The sequence below is a fragment of the Triticum dicoccoides genome, chromosome 4B, assembly GCF_002162155.2.
Source record: "Triticum dicoccoides isolate Atlit2015 ecotype Zavitan chromosome 4B, WEW_v2.0, whole genome shotgun sequence".
NCBI lineage: Eukaryota > Viridiplantae > Streptophyta > Magnoliopsida > Poales > Poaceae > Triticum > Triticum dicoccoides.
Window position 1 is genome coordinate 246,068,444 of NC_041387.1, and position 17,461 is coordinate 246,085,904.

Consider the following 17,461-nt stretch of genomic DNA (forward strand, 5'->3'; position numbering starts at 1 on the left):
CTTCATGGACTCGTTCTTCTTCCTAGCGAGATTTCAGGCAAGATGACTGTTACCCTGGATCTCACTACTATCATTTGCCATGCTAGTTGCTTTGTTCTATCGCTATGCTGCGCTACCTATCACTTGTTTATCAAGCCTTCCAAATTGCCATGTCAGCCTCTAACCTTTTCACCCTTCCTAGCATACCGTTGTTTGGCTAAGTTACCGCTTTTGCTCAGCCCCTCTTATAGCGTTGTTATTTGCAGGTGAAGTTGAAGATTGCTCCATGTTGGATCAGGATTATGTTGGGATATCATAATATCTCTTATTTTAATTAATGCATCTATATACTTGGTAAAGGGTGGAAGGCCCGGCCTTATGCCTAGTGTTTTGTTCCACTCTTGCCGCCCTAGTTTCCGTCATACCGGTGTTATGTTCCTTGATTTTGCGTTCCTTACGCGGTCGGGTTTATGGGAACCCCTTGACATTTCGCTTTGAATAAAACTCCTCCAGCAAGGCCCAACATTGGTTTTACCATTTGCCTAACATAACTAAAATTTAAATAGGGGATTTTCTCCGGACCCCTAGTTTCTTAATCAACCCCCCCCGGGCCAGTGCTCCTCCGAGTGTTGGTCCGAAATGAGCAGACTGCGAGGCCACCGCGGGACAACTAGAGGTCTGGTTTTACTCGTAGGATGTTGATGCGGAGCATCCTTCGATCATCCCCATGGACACTACTTCAACTACACAAGCTCCAAGTGGACCCATGACAAGAGCTCGAGCACATGCTATTCAATCTGAGGGTAACTCTCTCCTTGTTGAACTTCCCTTTGACCCACTTGAGACATGGCTACTACCTCAAACGGAGATGCTTTGTGTGCTTAGGTACCAAGGAACCAACCTAGAAGAAGCTACGGTACAAGATGGACGTCGAGAGCAAGAGGAGAAGCTGTCCAGCCTGGAACGGGCGGTACTATCGCCCACGCCAAGCGGTACTGCCGCTGAACCCAGCCAAGCGGCACTACCGCCCTACATCCGCCCTTCTTCCGCCGAACCCGACAAACTCCTATGATCGAACGGCTCCAGAGCGGTACTACCGCCCCACCAAAGCAGTACTACCGCTGAAGCTCTACAAGCGGTACTACCGCCCGAGGGTCCGGTACTACCACCCTGCTTGAGTGCAGCGTATCCGGGCCGAGGCCCATGTACTCGTTTTGTCCCTCTCTTACCCCTTCGAAGGCTTAGACTATAAATAGACCTTCCCCTCGTCCTTTTTGGGGTTAGCATTGGTTTAGCTCATTTGAGATAGAGCATTACTCCTCCGTACCGGATCTACTCCACGTGAGGGACCGCACCTCTTCGGAGAAGATCCATCTGGATTCAAGGCCTCCATCCGGAGAAGACAATCAAGACCTCCTCTCGGAGAAGAACGGCTACCTATGTATCGTCCCTTGTTGACTTTGGGTCTCATGTTACTTTGTGCCTCAATGATCTAGCACTTGTGTGATCAATTTCATGTCGGTTGAGTGTCTCTCTCGTTTTCCCCTCGTGATTTCCCTCGTGTTCTTCCGCGCGTTCTTCGTGTTCCCCCGTAGGATCCACTCCAAACGTGAAAGATCGGCCCCTAGGGTTCCGCCCTACACCATCTTGGTATCATGAGCCACGTTGATCATGTTTTTGGAGCCCCTACCCTTTGTTTTCTAGCTTGATTTTGTTGATTTCATCCTAAATCCGAAAATCCCCACCAAAAATAGCCCCCAATTTTTTTTGTGATTTGTTGGTTTTGATGATGTTTTGTTGATTTTGATCCGTGGATTTGATTGGTTTCAAGTGGATCTAGCATCCCCCATCTTTTCCCCACCTTCCATGCACGAAATCCATCCAAATTTGCCCCCGAAATCATCCTTTTCCGCCCCAAAATCACCCCGATTTTCGATTTTGCGAGTTTTTCCCGACACGAGCGGTACTACCGCTGAGCGCCACAAGCGGTACTACCGCCCTCCCAAGCGGCACTACCGCTCCACCACGGGCAGCTACAACTCCTTCTGCGCGACCCTTTTCTGCCTAGTTTCGCCCAATTTTTATCCCGGTGCCCACACATACTTCCACATACCACCACCACTTTCAGCAAACAACATCACCGCTCAACGTTACCTACTATGACGATTTTGACACGTTTTTGGTCTTTGAGATTTTGGGTTGTGGTTCCCGTGTCCTATTGTGTTTCGGCTATATAGGTACGGTTCGACATCAACAACACCACCTCTCATCTCCATCGACTACTCATCATCGCCAAGGACGGTAACCTCGACGACATCTTTGTCATACCTTGCAATTGCATTGATAACCACATGGCCTTACTTTTGTGTTGCTTACCCATCGAGACTAGCCATTGAGTATTCCTGGCAATGTGACTTGTGCACATTAGTGATAATATTCTCCATAAGCATACATACCATATCATCTCTTGTGTCACAAAGTTGTCATCGCATACACAATTGCTATCTTGCTTCGTGAAGTTTTGCATGACAAAAGAGCTCAAAAGAGAAAGAGCCAAACAAGCTTTTAAGCAAAAGAGAAAGATAAGCAAAGAGCTTATAAGCAAGAACCATGGCATCATACTACATTAAGATTGTCATATCCGATCATCTTGGATCATATCACCGAAGTACCATACATATAGCATACTTGGGATAGAGATCGTTGCATTTTTGCCTAGTAGGTTGTGCACAAGCTCCGTATCCGCCTATTGTGCAATCGTGATAGCGTCTCTCTAGTATTGTGCAACAAGAGCATTTTCGTGGACTCCACATTTTGGCCCAATTTTGGTTTGCACAATCCCTCTTATCTATTTGTGTGTGTGTTTCTGTGTACCACTACTTGCTTGCTCTACTTGTTGCATTTGCGAATTTGCGGATCTTTTTCAACATCTTTGAGTCAAACTAACAATTGCATCAAATTTTGTGTCACCATCCTAACCAAGCTCCACCATAAGCTTTTACTTGTGTAGGTGTGAGAACCGACAAGAATTGGTACCAATAGTGCTATTTCATTGTCCGCATTTGAGTGAACTTGATTCATCGTCAACATCGGTCAACGTATATTTGGTATAAGTTATTCTCCTTCTCCCACTCACATTTTGCTTGGAATGATGGATAGGCCAAGTACCTCTACCAACCCACTCTTCATCGAGAAAGACAATGACATGTCATCATTCGTCACCAAGAGCCACATCTTTGGTGCACAATGAGCGTTGCATCAAGAGCAACAAGCTATGACCGACCGCATCGACAACCTCACCACCGACTTGCGACTCTCCGAGCAAAGTACCAAGGACTACTTCGACAACAAGCCCGACGCACACAAGCAAGAGAACGATGCAAGGATGGACGAGATCCGCACCTTGTTGGTGAACCATCCTCCTTCAACTTCTTCATACTCAAGATGGAGCCGCTCAAGTCGACACTCCAACGACTCCTTCTCCGACTCAAGTACATCGTCATCGAACACTCTTTGATGAGACGCGCGTCAAGACCGTCATGCCTCTCGCAATCTGCTACACGACAAGCATTCACAAGCGCAAGTCGATGAGCAAGTGCTTCGTCCTCCACCACATCAAGTTGCGTTTGCTCAAGCTCAAGAACGACAATGATAACGACGCCAAGAGGAAGAACGAGCGCGTCTACACCAAGAGGAACAAGGCGCCGAGGCCCAACTTCTTCAAAAACAACAATGTGAAGCGCAAGCTCTTGAGGCGCAACATGCCCTTCAAGAATCAAGTCGAGCCATCGCCAACCGCAATTGCGAACGGCGCAATCAAGAGGAAGCCCTTCGAGAAGAAATCCAAGAGAGGAACTACCAACCGTGAGTGCAACGTCAAGTTCCTCAAGCTCGTCAAGCTCCACCTCAACCTCAAGTTCAACAAGATCAAGTTGATCATGGACTTCCTCCATGCCAAGAGCACCATGAGGATGATTACCCTCCATGTCAAGGGCGTCATCATCACCATTGCCAACAACACAATGAAGAGCAACGCTATGGCAAGCTAAAACTCACCATGCCCAAGTTCAATGGAAGCAATGACCCCGAAGAGTACCTTTCATGGGCATTGAAGGTCGACAAAATCTTTTGCACAACTATGAGGAAGAGAAGAAGACCGCTATGGCATCACTTGAGTTCCAAGACTATGTGCTCATATGGTGGGAACAAGCCCTTGAGCGCCGACAAGCAAGAGGTGAACCTCCAATCACCACTTGGGCTCAAATGAAGGATGTCATGCGAGCACGTTTTGTGCCCACCTACTAAAACCACGATCTCTTCAAGAAGCTCCAACTCCTCAAGCAAGGAACAAAGATTGTTGAAGAATACTACAAGGAAATGGAGATAGCCATGATTCGAGCCAATGTCAAGGAAGATGATGAGCAAACAATGGCACGCTTCTTGAATGGCCTCAATCATCCCATCAAGAAGATTGCCGACTTCCAACCCTACTCCACCCTCATTGAGCTCGTCCATCAAGCTACCAAGGCAGAACGTCAAGTGCAAGATGACTTCAAGTACTCATCCAACCTCTACATCAACCAAGCCTTCTCCAAGCAACGACGACAAGTCAAGTTACAAGAAAACTTCGACAAGTTCAAATCGCCTTCCTCCTCCTACAAGCAACTTCAAGCCGCGTGCTTCATCATCTACTCCGACCGATGAGACCGTCAAGACAAGCTCCTTCAAGTGTTTCACTTGTGGCGGCCAAGGCCACAAGTCCTATGAATGCACAAACAAGCACACCATGATCCTCAGCGACGATGGCACCTATGACTCCATGAGTGACGAGGAGATGGAAGATCTTGAGCAAGTGGCCATGCACCGGCGCGTGAACGAGGATGAAGATGATCAAGTCTTTTGTGATGAGGATTCGAGCCCCGCTCTCGTTGTTTCCAAAGTCTTGACTCTTCAACATCAACAAGAATAAGACCAACGATGCCACATCTTCCACACAAAGGCAGGCATCAATGGAAGGTCCGTTAAGGTCATCATCGATGGAGGTAGTTGCCACAAAATTGGCAAGTGATGAACTATGCTCCAAGCTTCAATTGGTCAAGATGAAGCATCCGCATCCATACAAAGTCCAATGGCTAAGTGACTCCGGCACTATCCGAGTTGAGCATACGGTCCAAGTCTCCTTCAAAATTGGTGCATATGAGGACACTTTGGAGTGTGATGTCGTCCCGATGTCCGTTTGCCACCTCCTTCTTGGTCGACCATGGCAATTCGACCGTGGTGTCATCCACAACGGGCGTACCAATCACTATAGCTTCAAGATGCAAGGGAAGGAATATGTGCTACGACCTATGTCTCCTAGTCAAGTGATAGCCGACAAAGCAAGCCACCCATCATGGAGAGAAGAGTGAGAAAGTGATCCACCAAAAGTGAGTGAGAGCCACAAGCCAAACTTGAGCGCCTCTTCACCTAGAGAGAAAAACCTAGTCATATTTGCCACCAAAAGTGAGATGAGAGAAGTGTGTGAGAACCCGTCGAGTGTTATGCACTTTGTCCTTGTGTGCAAGGACGGGTACCCAAAAACTAACACCTCTCACGAGCTACCTTTAGTGTTTCAGTCTCTTTTGCAGGAATTCCAAGATGTTTTCCCCGATGAGCTACCTCCGGGTCTACCTCCTCTACGAGGCATTGAGCATCGAATCGACCTCATCCCCGGAGCGCCCCTACCAAACAAAGCTCCATACCGCGTCAACCCCGAAGAAACTAAGGAGATCCAACGATAGGTACAACAACTAATCGACAACGGTCATGTACGTGAAAGCCTAAGCCCTTGTGCCGTTCCCGTTATACTTGTTCCTAAGCAAGATGGAAGTTATCGCATGTGTTCTGATTGTAGACCCATTAATTCCATCACCGTTTGCTATAGGCATCCCATTCCTCGCCTAGATGATATGCTTGATGAACTTAGCGGTGCCGCCTTTTTCTCAAAAATTGATCTTAAAAGTGGCTATTATCAAATCCGCATACAAGAAGGTGATGAATGGAAAACCGCTTTCAAAACCAAATTTGGCTTGTACGAGTGGTTGGTTATGCCTATGGGTTTATCGGAAGCTCCCGATACTTTCATGAGACTTATGCATTTTGTGCTTCATCCTTATATTGGAGTGTTTGTTGTGGTTTACTTTGATGACATTCTTATTTTTAGCAAATCCATGAAAGAGCATCTAAAGCATGTTAGGGCTGTTTTGCAAACGCTTCGCAAGGAACGTTTATATGCCAACATGAAAAAGTGCACGTTTGGTGTTAACAAACTTGTTTTCTTGGGTTTTGTTGTCTCTTCCAAGGGTGTCCATGTTGATGAATCTAAAATTGAAGCAATTAAAACTTGTCTCCAACCCACCAATTTGCAACAAGTGCGTAGCTTTCTTGGCCTTGCGGGTTTTTATCGTCGCTTCGTGAAAGACTTTAGCACTATTGCCGCTCCTTTGCATGCCTTGAGTAAGAAGAATGCTCCTTTCGTTTGGGGATCTTTGCAATCTACCGCTTTTGATGAGCTCAAGTATTTTCTTAATCATGCTCCGATTCTTGCTTTGCCCAACTTTGACAAAACTTTTGAGGTTCATTGTGATGCAAGTGGTACCGGAATTGGCGGAGTTTTGATGCAAGAAAAATGAGCCATTGCATATTTTAGTGAAAAACTCTCCGGTGCTCAACTTAACTATCCCATCTGTGACAAAGAATTGTATGCTTTAGTGCGTGTGCTACGTGTTTGGGAACATTATCTTAGACCTCATGAGTTTGTCGTCCATACCGATCATGAAACGCTAAAGTACTTAAAAGGTCAAACTAAGTTAAACAAGCATCATGCCAAATGGAGTGAATTTATTGAATCTTCCCCCTATGTGATCAAGTACATTAAGGGTAAGGAAAATGTAGTTGCGGATGCACTTTCACGCATATGCACGCTTGTCACGAAACTTGAGTTGAATGTTATTGGCTTTGAGCACATAAAAGACTTGTATGCTAATGATCCATCCTTTGCTACTCCTTATGCTAAATGTTTGACGCATACATCTTGGGAACGATGTTAAATCAAGGATGGTTATCTTATGAGAGCTAACAAACTATGCATTCCCGAGTCTTCTCTTCGTTTGCTCCTTTTGCAAGAGGCTCATGGAGGCGGACTCATGGGACATTTTGGATGCGACAAGACATTTGCCACGCTCTCCAAGAACTACTTTTGGCCCAATATGTTCCATCATGTCTCACGCTTCACAAACCGATGCTCTACATGTCGCAAAGCTAAGTCTAAAGCTCAATCCCATGGTATTTACATGCCTCTTCCTATTCCTTATCAACCTTGGGGAGACATTAGCATGGATTTTGTACTTGGTTTGCCTAGAACTCAAAATGGAAAGGATTCCGTGTTTGTTGTTGTGGACCAATTTTCTAAGATGGCACATTTCATCCCTTGCAACAAGATAGACGATGCTTCACACGTTGCAAATCTCTTTTGTAGGGAAATCTTGCGCCTCCATGGAGTACCAAAGACAATCGTCTCCGACCGCAACGTCAAGTTCTTGAGTTACTCTTGTTCTCATCCGCATACCATCCTCAAACCGACGCCCAAACGGAGGTGACGAACCGTACGCTCTCCACTCTACTTTGCGTGTTGATCAAGAAGAACATCAAGGAGTGGAGGCATGTCTACCCATCGCCGAGTACGCGTACAACCGTGCAAGACATTCGACTACCGGCAAGTCCCCCTTCGAGGTCGTCTACGGCTTCAACCCGTTGTCCCCATTGGACATCCTACCTCTTCCTCCACAAGAGTGCACCAACATGGATGCGAGTGCACGGGCAAGCTACATCAAGAAGATGCGCGAAGATACAAGGCACACCATCGAGCGCCAAGTACAATGACTAGCGACCAAGCTCAATGTCAACAAGCAACCCATGATCTTCAACATTGGCGATCTCGTGTGGCTACACATTCGCAAGGACCGCTTCCCCAACGAATGCAAGTCCAAACTTCTACCTCGCGCCGATGGACCATTCAAGGTGCTAGCACGCTACAACAACAACGCTTACAAGATCGACCTCCCACGCGACAAATACTCCGTGAGCGACATCTTCAACATCCAAGATCTCTCCCCTACCATGGTGATGAGGATTTCGACCCGAGGTCGGATCTTTCCCACGGGAGGGAAGATGATGCGGAGCATCCTTCGATCATCCCCATGGACACTACTTCGACTACACAAGCTCCAAGTGGACCCATGACAAGAACTCGAGCACGTTCTATTCAATCCGAGGTTAACTCTCTCCTTGTTGAACTTACCTTTGACCCAGTTGAGACATGGCTACTACCTCAAACGGAGATGCTTTATGTGCTTAGGTACCAAGGAACCAACCTAGAAGAAGTTACAGTACAAGATGGACGTGGAGAGCAAGAGGAGAAGCTGTCTAGCCTGGAACAGGCGGTACTACCGCCCACGCTAAGTGGTACTATCGCTGAACCCAGCCAAGCGGCACTACCGCCCTACATCCGCCCTTCTTCCACCGAACCCGACAAACTCCTATGATCAAACAGCTCGAGAGCGGTACTACCGCCCCACCAAAGCGGTACTACCGCTGAAGCTCTACAAGCGGTACTACCGCCCAAGGGTCTAGTACTACCGCCCTGCCTGCGTGCAGCATATCTGGGCCAAGGCCCATGTACTCGTTTCGCCCCTCTCTTACCCCTTCGAAGGCTTAGACTACAAATAGACCTTCCCCTCATCCTTTCTAGGGTTAGCATTGGTTTAGCTCATTTGAGATAGAGCATTGCTCCTCCGTACCGGATCTACTAAACGTGAGGGACCGCACCTCTTTAGAGAAGATCCATCCGGATTCAAGGCCTCCATCCAGAGAAGACAATCAAGACCTCCTCTCGGATAAGAACGGCTACCTATGTATCGTCCCTTGTTGACTTTGGATCTCGTGTTACTTTGTGCCTCGATGATCTAGCACTTGTGTGATCAATTTCGTGTCGGTTGAGTGTTTCTCTTGTTTTCCCCTCGTGATTTCCCTCGTGTTCTTCCGCGCGTTCTTCGTGTTCCCTCGTAGGATCCACTCCAAACGTGAAAGATCGACCCCTAGGGTTCCGCCCTACACCAGATGTCTCATCCGGTGTGCCCTGAGAACGAGATATGCGCAGCTCCTATCGGGATTTGTCGGCACAGTCGGGCGGTCTTGCTGGTCTTGTTTTACCATTGTCGAAATGTCTTGTAACCGGGATTCTGAGTCTGATCGGGTCTTCCCGGGAGAAGGAATATCCTTCGCTGATTGTGAGAGCTTGTGATGGGTTAAGTTGGGACACCCCTGCAGGGTATAAACTTTCGAGAGCCATGCCTGCGATTATGTGGCAGATGGGAATTTGTTAATATCCGGTTGTACAGAACTTGACACTTGACTTAATGAAAATGCATCAACCGCGTGTGTAGCCGTGATGGTCTCTTCTCGGCGGAGTCCGGGAAGTGAACACCGTTTGGGTTATGTTTGGACGTAAGTAGTTCAGGATCACTTTTTGATCATTACTAGTTTGCGATCGTTTGCGTAGCTTCTCATCTTATTCTTGTATTCGTAAGTTAGCCACCATATCATGCTTAGTCGCTGCTGCAACCTCACCACTATCCATTCCTTACCCTTTAAGCTTTGCTAGTCTTGATACCCATGGTAATGGGATTGCCGAGTCCTCGTGGCTCACGGATTACTACAACAACAGTTGTTGGTATAGGTCATGTGATGTTCATGACGCGAGAGCGATGTTTCCTTGTTTTGGAGTTCTTCTTCTGCTTCTTCTTCATTTAGGGGAAAGGTTCCTAGTCGGCAGCCTGGGCTAGCAGGGTGGATGTCGTTTGAGTTTCTGTTTGTGTTTCATCCGTAGTCGGATGTTGCTCTTATGTATGATGATGTTGTATTCGTGTGGCATCGTATGCCTCTTGTATGTATCCCCAACTATTATGTAATGGTATGATGTAATGATATCCCCCTTGCAAAAGCGTCTTCAATATGTGCTTCTATTCTTGGTGGGACCTTTGAGTTCCTTTAGAATAGCGTCGCATATTGGGCGTGACAGTCTTAACCCTGCGGCTGTGATAACGACGCAAATCTTGCTGGTAAATCACCGAACGAGCCACCGCAAGGTCACGCTCCTCATCTAACACATCCTGACGTGCTTTCTCATTGTCAGCTTCAACATAAGCCGCCATACGAGGCGAGTCGTGACAGATGTCACTAGGGAGAACTGCCTCAGCTCCATAAACCATAAAGAAAGGCGTGTAACCTGTAGATCTGTTGGGGGTGGTATTGATACTCCAAATCACTGAAGGCAGCTCCTCCACCTAACAACTCGGTGTCCTCTACAAAGGGACCATAAGCCGATGCTTGATACCTCTCAAGATTTCTTGATTAGCTCATTCAGCTTGGCCGTTAGACTAGGGGTGAGCCATCGATGACACATCAGGCCGGATATGCTCTTGTTGTCAGAATTCTTTCATTGCCCCTTAGACAGATTAGTACCATTATCAGTGATGATACTATGAGGATATCCAAAACGAAAGAACACCTTTTTGATGAATTGAACCGCTGTGGCTGCATCACATTTGCTGATCGGCTCAGCCTCAACCCACTTTGTAAACTTGTCAACTACTACCAAGAGATGAGTCTTTTTGTCCTTAGACCTTTTGAAAGGCCCAACCATATCCATCCCCCAGACTGCAAACGGCCAAGTGATTAGAATCATCCTCAATTCTTGAGCCAACACATGAGGTCGTCTTGAAAATTTCTGACAACCATCACACTTACTGATCAGATCTTCTGCATCAGCATGAGCCGTCAGACAATAAAATCCATGATGAAAAGCTTTAGCAATGGGAGACTTAGAGCCGGCATGATGACCGCAATCTCCTTCATGAATCTCCCTTTAAATTTCACGGCCCTCCTCAGGAGAAACACATTGTTGAAATATTCCAATAACACTACATCTGTGGAGCTCACCCTTGATAATAGCCATTGACTTAGACCTCCGGGTTATTTGCCTGGCCAAGGTTTCATCCTCAGGTAACTCGCCCCGGGTCATATAAGCCAGATATGGAACAGTCCAATCAGGGGTAACACGGAGAGCCGCCACCAACTCTACCTTCGGGTCAGGAACTGCCAAGTCCTCCTTTGTAGGCAACTTTACTGATGGGTTATGCAAAACATCAAGGAAAACATTAGGGGGAACTGGCTTACGCTGAGACCCCAACCGGTTTAAAGCATTATCAGCCTCATTTTTCCTGCTATCAACATGCTCCACTTGATAACCTTTGAAGTGACCAGCAATAGTATCGACCTCTCGGCGATAAGCCGCCAGGAGTGGATCCTTTGAATCCCAAGTCCCTGACACTTGCCGAGCCACCAAATCTGAGTCGCCAAAGCATCTACCGGCCTAGATTCATCTCTTTAGCCATCCGAAGACCATGGAGTAAGGCTTCATACTCAGCTGCATTGTTAGTACAAGGGAACATCAACCTTAAAACATAACAAAATTTATCACCTCGTGGGGTAGTCAATATAACTCCAGCCCCCGAGCCTTCCAACTGCCTGGACCCATCAAAATGAATAGTCTAGTATGTATTGTCCGGCTTATCCTCAGGCATCTGCAGCTATGTCCAATCATTGATGAAGTCCACAAGTGCTTGAGATTTGATAGCCATTCGAGGCACATACTTCAAGCCATGGGGTCCAAGCTCAATGGCCCACTTAGCTACCCGACCTGTGGCCTCTCTGTTTTGAATAATATCCCCCAATGGAGCAGAGCTAACGACAATGATGGGATGACCAAGGAAATATTGTTCAACTTGCGACTAGCCATGAACATGCCATAAACCAATTTCTGCCAATGTGGGTATCTCTGCTTAGACTCAATGAGCACTTCACTGACATAATAAACTAGCCTTTGAACCGGATACTCCTTGCTTGACTCCTTCCTTTCAACCACAACTGCCACACTGACAACCCTATTGTTTGCAGCCACATATAATAGCAAGGGCTCCTTCTCAATAGGAGCTACAAGAATCGGCGGCTGAGCCAGTTGTTTCTTAAGTGCCTCAAATGCCTCATTAGTAGCATCGCTCCAGAGAAAGTCATCTTTCTTTTTCATCATCTGATACAAAGGGATAGCCTTCTCTCCCAGGCAACTTATAAACCGGCTCAAAGCCGCGATATGACCCACCAAACGCTGGACGTCATTGATACACGCCGGCTTAGCCAAAGAAGTGATAGCCTTGATCTTCTCCGGGTTAGCTTCAATGCCCTTCTCCGAAACTAAGAAACCCAATAACTTGCCCGCTGGCATGCCAAAAACACATTTGGCCGGGTTAAGCATCATTTTATAGACCCAGAGGTTGTCAAAGGTCTCTTTCAAATCCTCAATCAATGTCTCCTTCTTCCTGGATTTCACAACAATATCATCCACATAAGCCTGAACATTGTGCCCAATCTGGCCATGGAGGCAATTATGAACACACCGTTGGTAAGTCGCCTAGGCACTCTTGAGCCCAAAAGGCATAGATGCATAGCAGAAGGCTCCAAAGGGAGTGATGAATGTTGTCTTCTCCTGGTCCTTAACTGCCATTTTAATCTGATGATAACCAGAGTAAGCATCTAAAAAGCTCAAACGCTGACAACCCGTCATAGCATCAATAATCTGAGAAATACGCGGGAGAGCAAAAGGATCAGCCGGACAGGCCTTGTTAAGGTTTGTATAATCCACACACATACGCCAAGTGCCATTTTTCTTAAGTGCTAGCACCGGGTTAGCCAACCACTTAGGATAAAAAACTTCAATGATGAACCCTGCCGCCAAGAGCTGGGCCACCTCTTCACCAATTGCCTTGCGCCTCTCCTCATTAAAGTGACAAAGAAACTGCTTGACCAGCTTAAAGTTGGGATCCACATTAAGAGTGTGCTCAGCGAGTTCCCTCGGTACACCTGGCATGTCAGAAGGCTTCCATGCAAAGATGTCCCGGTTCTCACGGATGAACTCGATGAGCGCGCTTTCCTATTTCAGATCCATATTAGCACTGATGTTGAACTGCTTGGACGAGTCGCCAGGAACAAAGTCAATCAGCTTAGTGTCATCAGCCGACTTAAACTTCATTAAGGGCTCATTCTCTGTGGTTGGCTTCTTCAAAGGGGTCATATACGCCCGGGCAACATTGTGCTTATAAAACTTCAACTCCTAAGTGGCACAAGCCGACTCAGCATAAGCAGCATCACCCTCTTCACAATCCAGAGCAATTCTTCTATTAGCATGCACTGTGATGGTGCCCTTATGACTCGACATCTTAAGCTGCAAGTAAACATAACACGGCTGTGCCATAAACTTGGCGTAAGCCGGCCGCCCGAACAAAGCATGGTACGGGCTCTTGATCTTCACCACCTCAAAGGTTAACTTCTCGGCTCTAGAATCATTGTCATCTCCAAAAGCCACCTCCAGTGTTATCTTTCCCACTGGATACACCGACTTACCAGGCACCACCCCATGAAAAATAATAGAAGACGGCTTAAGATCTTTTTCAGTCAAATTCATATGACAAAAAGTCTCATAGTAAAGGATATTGATACTGCTGCCCCCATCCATGAGCACCTTCATGAGCTTATATCCTCCTACCTGTGGAGCAACCACCAATGCCAACTGACCTGGATTGTCAACCCGGGGCGGGTGATCCTCACGGCTCCATTCAATAGGCTTCTCAAACCACCTTAAATAACGAGGCACCGCCGGCTCAACAGAGTTCACTGCCCTCTTATGGATTTTCTGATCTCGCTTGCACAGGCTTGTGGTAAACAGATGATACTGACCACCGTTCAACTGCTTTGGATTACTCTGATAACTAGACTACTGCTGCTGATTCCCTTGGCCAGATTGCTGATGAAAACCGCCGTGATTTCGTAGGCCTTGAAAGCCAGAGCTTGAGCCGCCACCTCCAAAGCCAGGTCCATGGGAACCGGAACCTGAACCACCATTCGGCCCATGATTGTTCTGAAAAAACTTAGAATTTCTACACTCCCTCATGATGAAGCAATCCTTCCATAAATGACTGGTCGGCTTATCCTGGGTCCCATGTTTCGGATAAGGTTGATTCATCATAGCTTCAAGGTTAAACTTTGGCCCTCCAAACCGGGGCGCTTGAGCTTTCCCCTTACGACGCCAGTTATTATTCTGCGTGCTGGTGTTAGACACAAAATCTAAACCGCCGTCCGCCTTACATTTATCATTACCACCTTGACCCGCCGTGTTATGTTGTCCCTTTGCATTGCCACCCTTCTTCCCCTTCCCGGTCTTCTCATCATCAGGCTTAGGATCTTTAGTGCTATCAGAGTCGGCATACTTGACAAGAGCCACCGTGAGCTCCCCCATATCATTGCAATGCTGCTTAAGCTGCCCCAATTTCCGCTTAAGGGGAAGGAAGCGACAATTCTTCTCTAACATCAGGACTGCTGAACCGGCGTTGATACTGTCCGGCAAGTGTATAACAGCTGAAATCCGGCGCACCCAATTTGTTGTTTACTCGCCTTCACGTTGAACATAGGAATCCAAATCCAGAATTGACATAGGCTGCTTGCACATATCTTTAAATTTTTGAATAAGATGACTTTTCAACTCTGCCCATGATCCAATGGAGTTAGCGGGTAGGCTTTTCAACCAAGTACGAGCCGACCCATCCAACATCATGGTGAAATACTTCACACATGTAGCATCACTGACATCCAGCATCTCCATAGCCATCTCATAACTCTCAATCCAAGCCTGTGGGGGCTGATCCGACATGTAATTAGGCACCTTACGGGAGCCCTTGAAATCCTTAGGCAAGCCCTCGTTGCGTAGAGCCGACACTAAACGCGGCACGCCTAAGGTTCTAGAGGTTACACCTGCCTCTACAGACGTCGACGGACAAACCGGGGATTGTTGAGCTGCCAACTGAGCCGCCAGCTCTGCCTCACGCCGCGCTCTGCCTTGGTCCACTAAAGCCTGAGCATCATTACCAGCGCGCGGAGGGTTAGGCCTACGAGCTGATTGTGGTGCCGTTCACTGCTTGACATGGCTAGTTCATCAATATACCTGCTATAACTCCTGCTTGGACATGGCGTTGAGTGGATACGATCACGACTGTACGAGTAAGCCGCCTGTTGGGCCACAACCATCTGAAATAGTTCTCCGGCTCGCCGTATTTCCATTGCCGCTGGCGATTCATCCTGAGCTGGGAGAGCCGTCAGTCGAGTAGCCGCAGCTATCATGTTATCCAAGGGGTTAGAAAAATGCCCTGGGGGTGTCGTAACGTGCTGAGGAGGGGTCAAGTTCAAACATGGGGGTCTGTAGCACGTGGCTGAACCGGTTCTCCAGCCACCGACGCCTCAATGGCCCGATCCACACAAGGCGGGATACTGGTTCTTGCCCCAGGCGTGTTGAAAAGGTTCCTCGCATCGTAAGTCGGGGGCAGCCTGCCCACATGCCTTCTGTTGAAGACAACGTTTGATGCAGACCAGTCTAGGCTTAAGCGGAAGCTCTCGGCCTGAAGCCGTTCTGCCTCCCTCTACAAGGCGGCTCGCTCCGTTGCCATCCAGGTGTTCTTCGTGTTTAGCTCCTCCTTGGCTTGTGCTATCTCGTCACGTAACTTTGCAACATCCGCATTATGCTAAGTTTGATTTGCCGGGTTAACCTCCACCGTCAACAATGTTGCCATGGTATCCAACAGATGTAACATCCCAAATTTTCAATTTGGAATGTTATACATTAGATCATCATTGCATATCATATTTTATTGCATTTTGTTTTGATCCTAGAGATTTCACACAACTCAAGGACACGCGAAGAGAGTTGGGAATTTCATTATTTTCTTATTTGAGTTTTTCTCCAATTTAGAAAAAAGATCATTTGATTTTAATTATTTTATCTTCGAATATTTCAATTATAAAAATAAGAGAGAGGGAATAAAACGACTTTCCCAAATAAAGAAATATTGAAGATTTAATAATAAAATCAAATAAGATTTTATTTCGGAGTTTTATCGCTATTTTATTTGAATTAGGAAAAATACGCGTTTTCAAAATTGTATTTTAGGCCCAAATAAATGTTCATCTTGTCTGGATTATTTTTAGAGAACGGGGAAAATTTATTTCAGGATTTTTGGAGTCCGTTTAGTATTTCTTTTCTTTTTTTTGCACAGATGAATTATTTAAAAAAAAGAGAAACCGACTCCGGGCCGTACCCAAGTGGGACTCCGCCCGGGGGGCCTTTATAAGCCGCGCCGCCCTGCCCCAAAGCCCACACCGCCGCCGCCAGCGCACCCGCGTCGAACCCTAACCCTAGCCGCCCGCCGCCCGCCGCCGCCGCCGCCCCGCGCCGCCTCTGCCAGAGCCGTTGGACCTCGCCGCCGCCTCGCCGGACCCGAGGTAGCCGCCACTGTTTTTTTTTAAAACCGATCGGTTTCTTTAAGAACCCTAGATCCGTTTTTTATACTAGTTCGTCGGTTTTCTCGGTTTAGTTATTTAACGGACGTTCGTCCGTACATTCGTTTTAACGAACGGTTTTCGTCGCTTAGCCGCAAACAACGAACGTTCGTTCGTTAGCCTGTTTGTCCGTTTTTTCTTTTTCTTGGATTTTCCGCGATTTTTTCCGATCACGATTTCTGATCCGATTTTCGTTTTAGTATAACTTTTTGCTCGTTTACCGGAATCAGGTGATTCAAGCGCCTAGAGTTTTGCCTCGAAACCCTCTTTCCTCTTAACCAACTCAAACAAGTTTTTGCTACTGTAAAATTTGACTTAGGTCCAGATTAGTAAATGAAGCTTGTTTCTTTCGCCGTTTGACTTTCGTTGCTTCGTTTGATTTGATTCTTTTTGCAAACCGGAGTTCTTAAGTTGAAATTTCTGGTTAGATCTCTTATTTGAGTTTTACCCGTGCATTAGATGAGTGCTTATTGTATGCTTGTTTGTTTGCGATAGAGTACCCGGAGTGCGCCGCTTGCTACTACGAGTCTCTAGGTTTCATAGATCATCAGAAAGGCAAGTAACACTTTGATCATACCTCTTTACTACCCAGTTTTATTGCATTAGATCAATCCTCAAACAATTGCATGATTAGGATCTGATTAGTATTTGGGTTTTGGGAAGTAGATGAGGTAGTACCCATTACCTGTTTATTATCAAACCTTTGGGAGTTACTTCTACGTTTGCTTATATTGCTATGCTATGCTAGTAGACGTGGATTGGGTGAGAGTATCCATGACAGATATGAGATTGTTAATTAATGGTTTACTTAAGGTGGCAACTTTAATACACATCTGGGTGGATTGAGGCACCCGGGGAACCCAGTGTTGCTTGCATTTTTGGAAATTCCGGGGTACCATGTGATTCTCCTATGGACCGCCACCCAGGCTGAAAGGAATCATGAGAT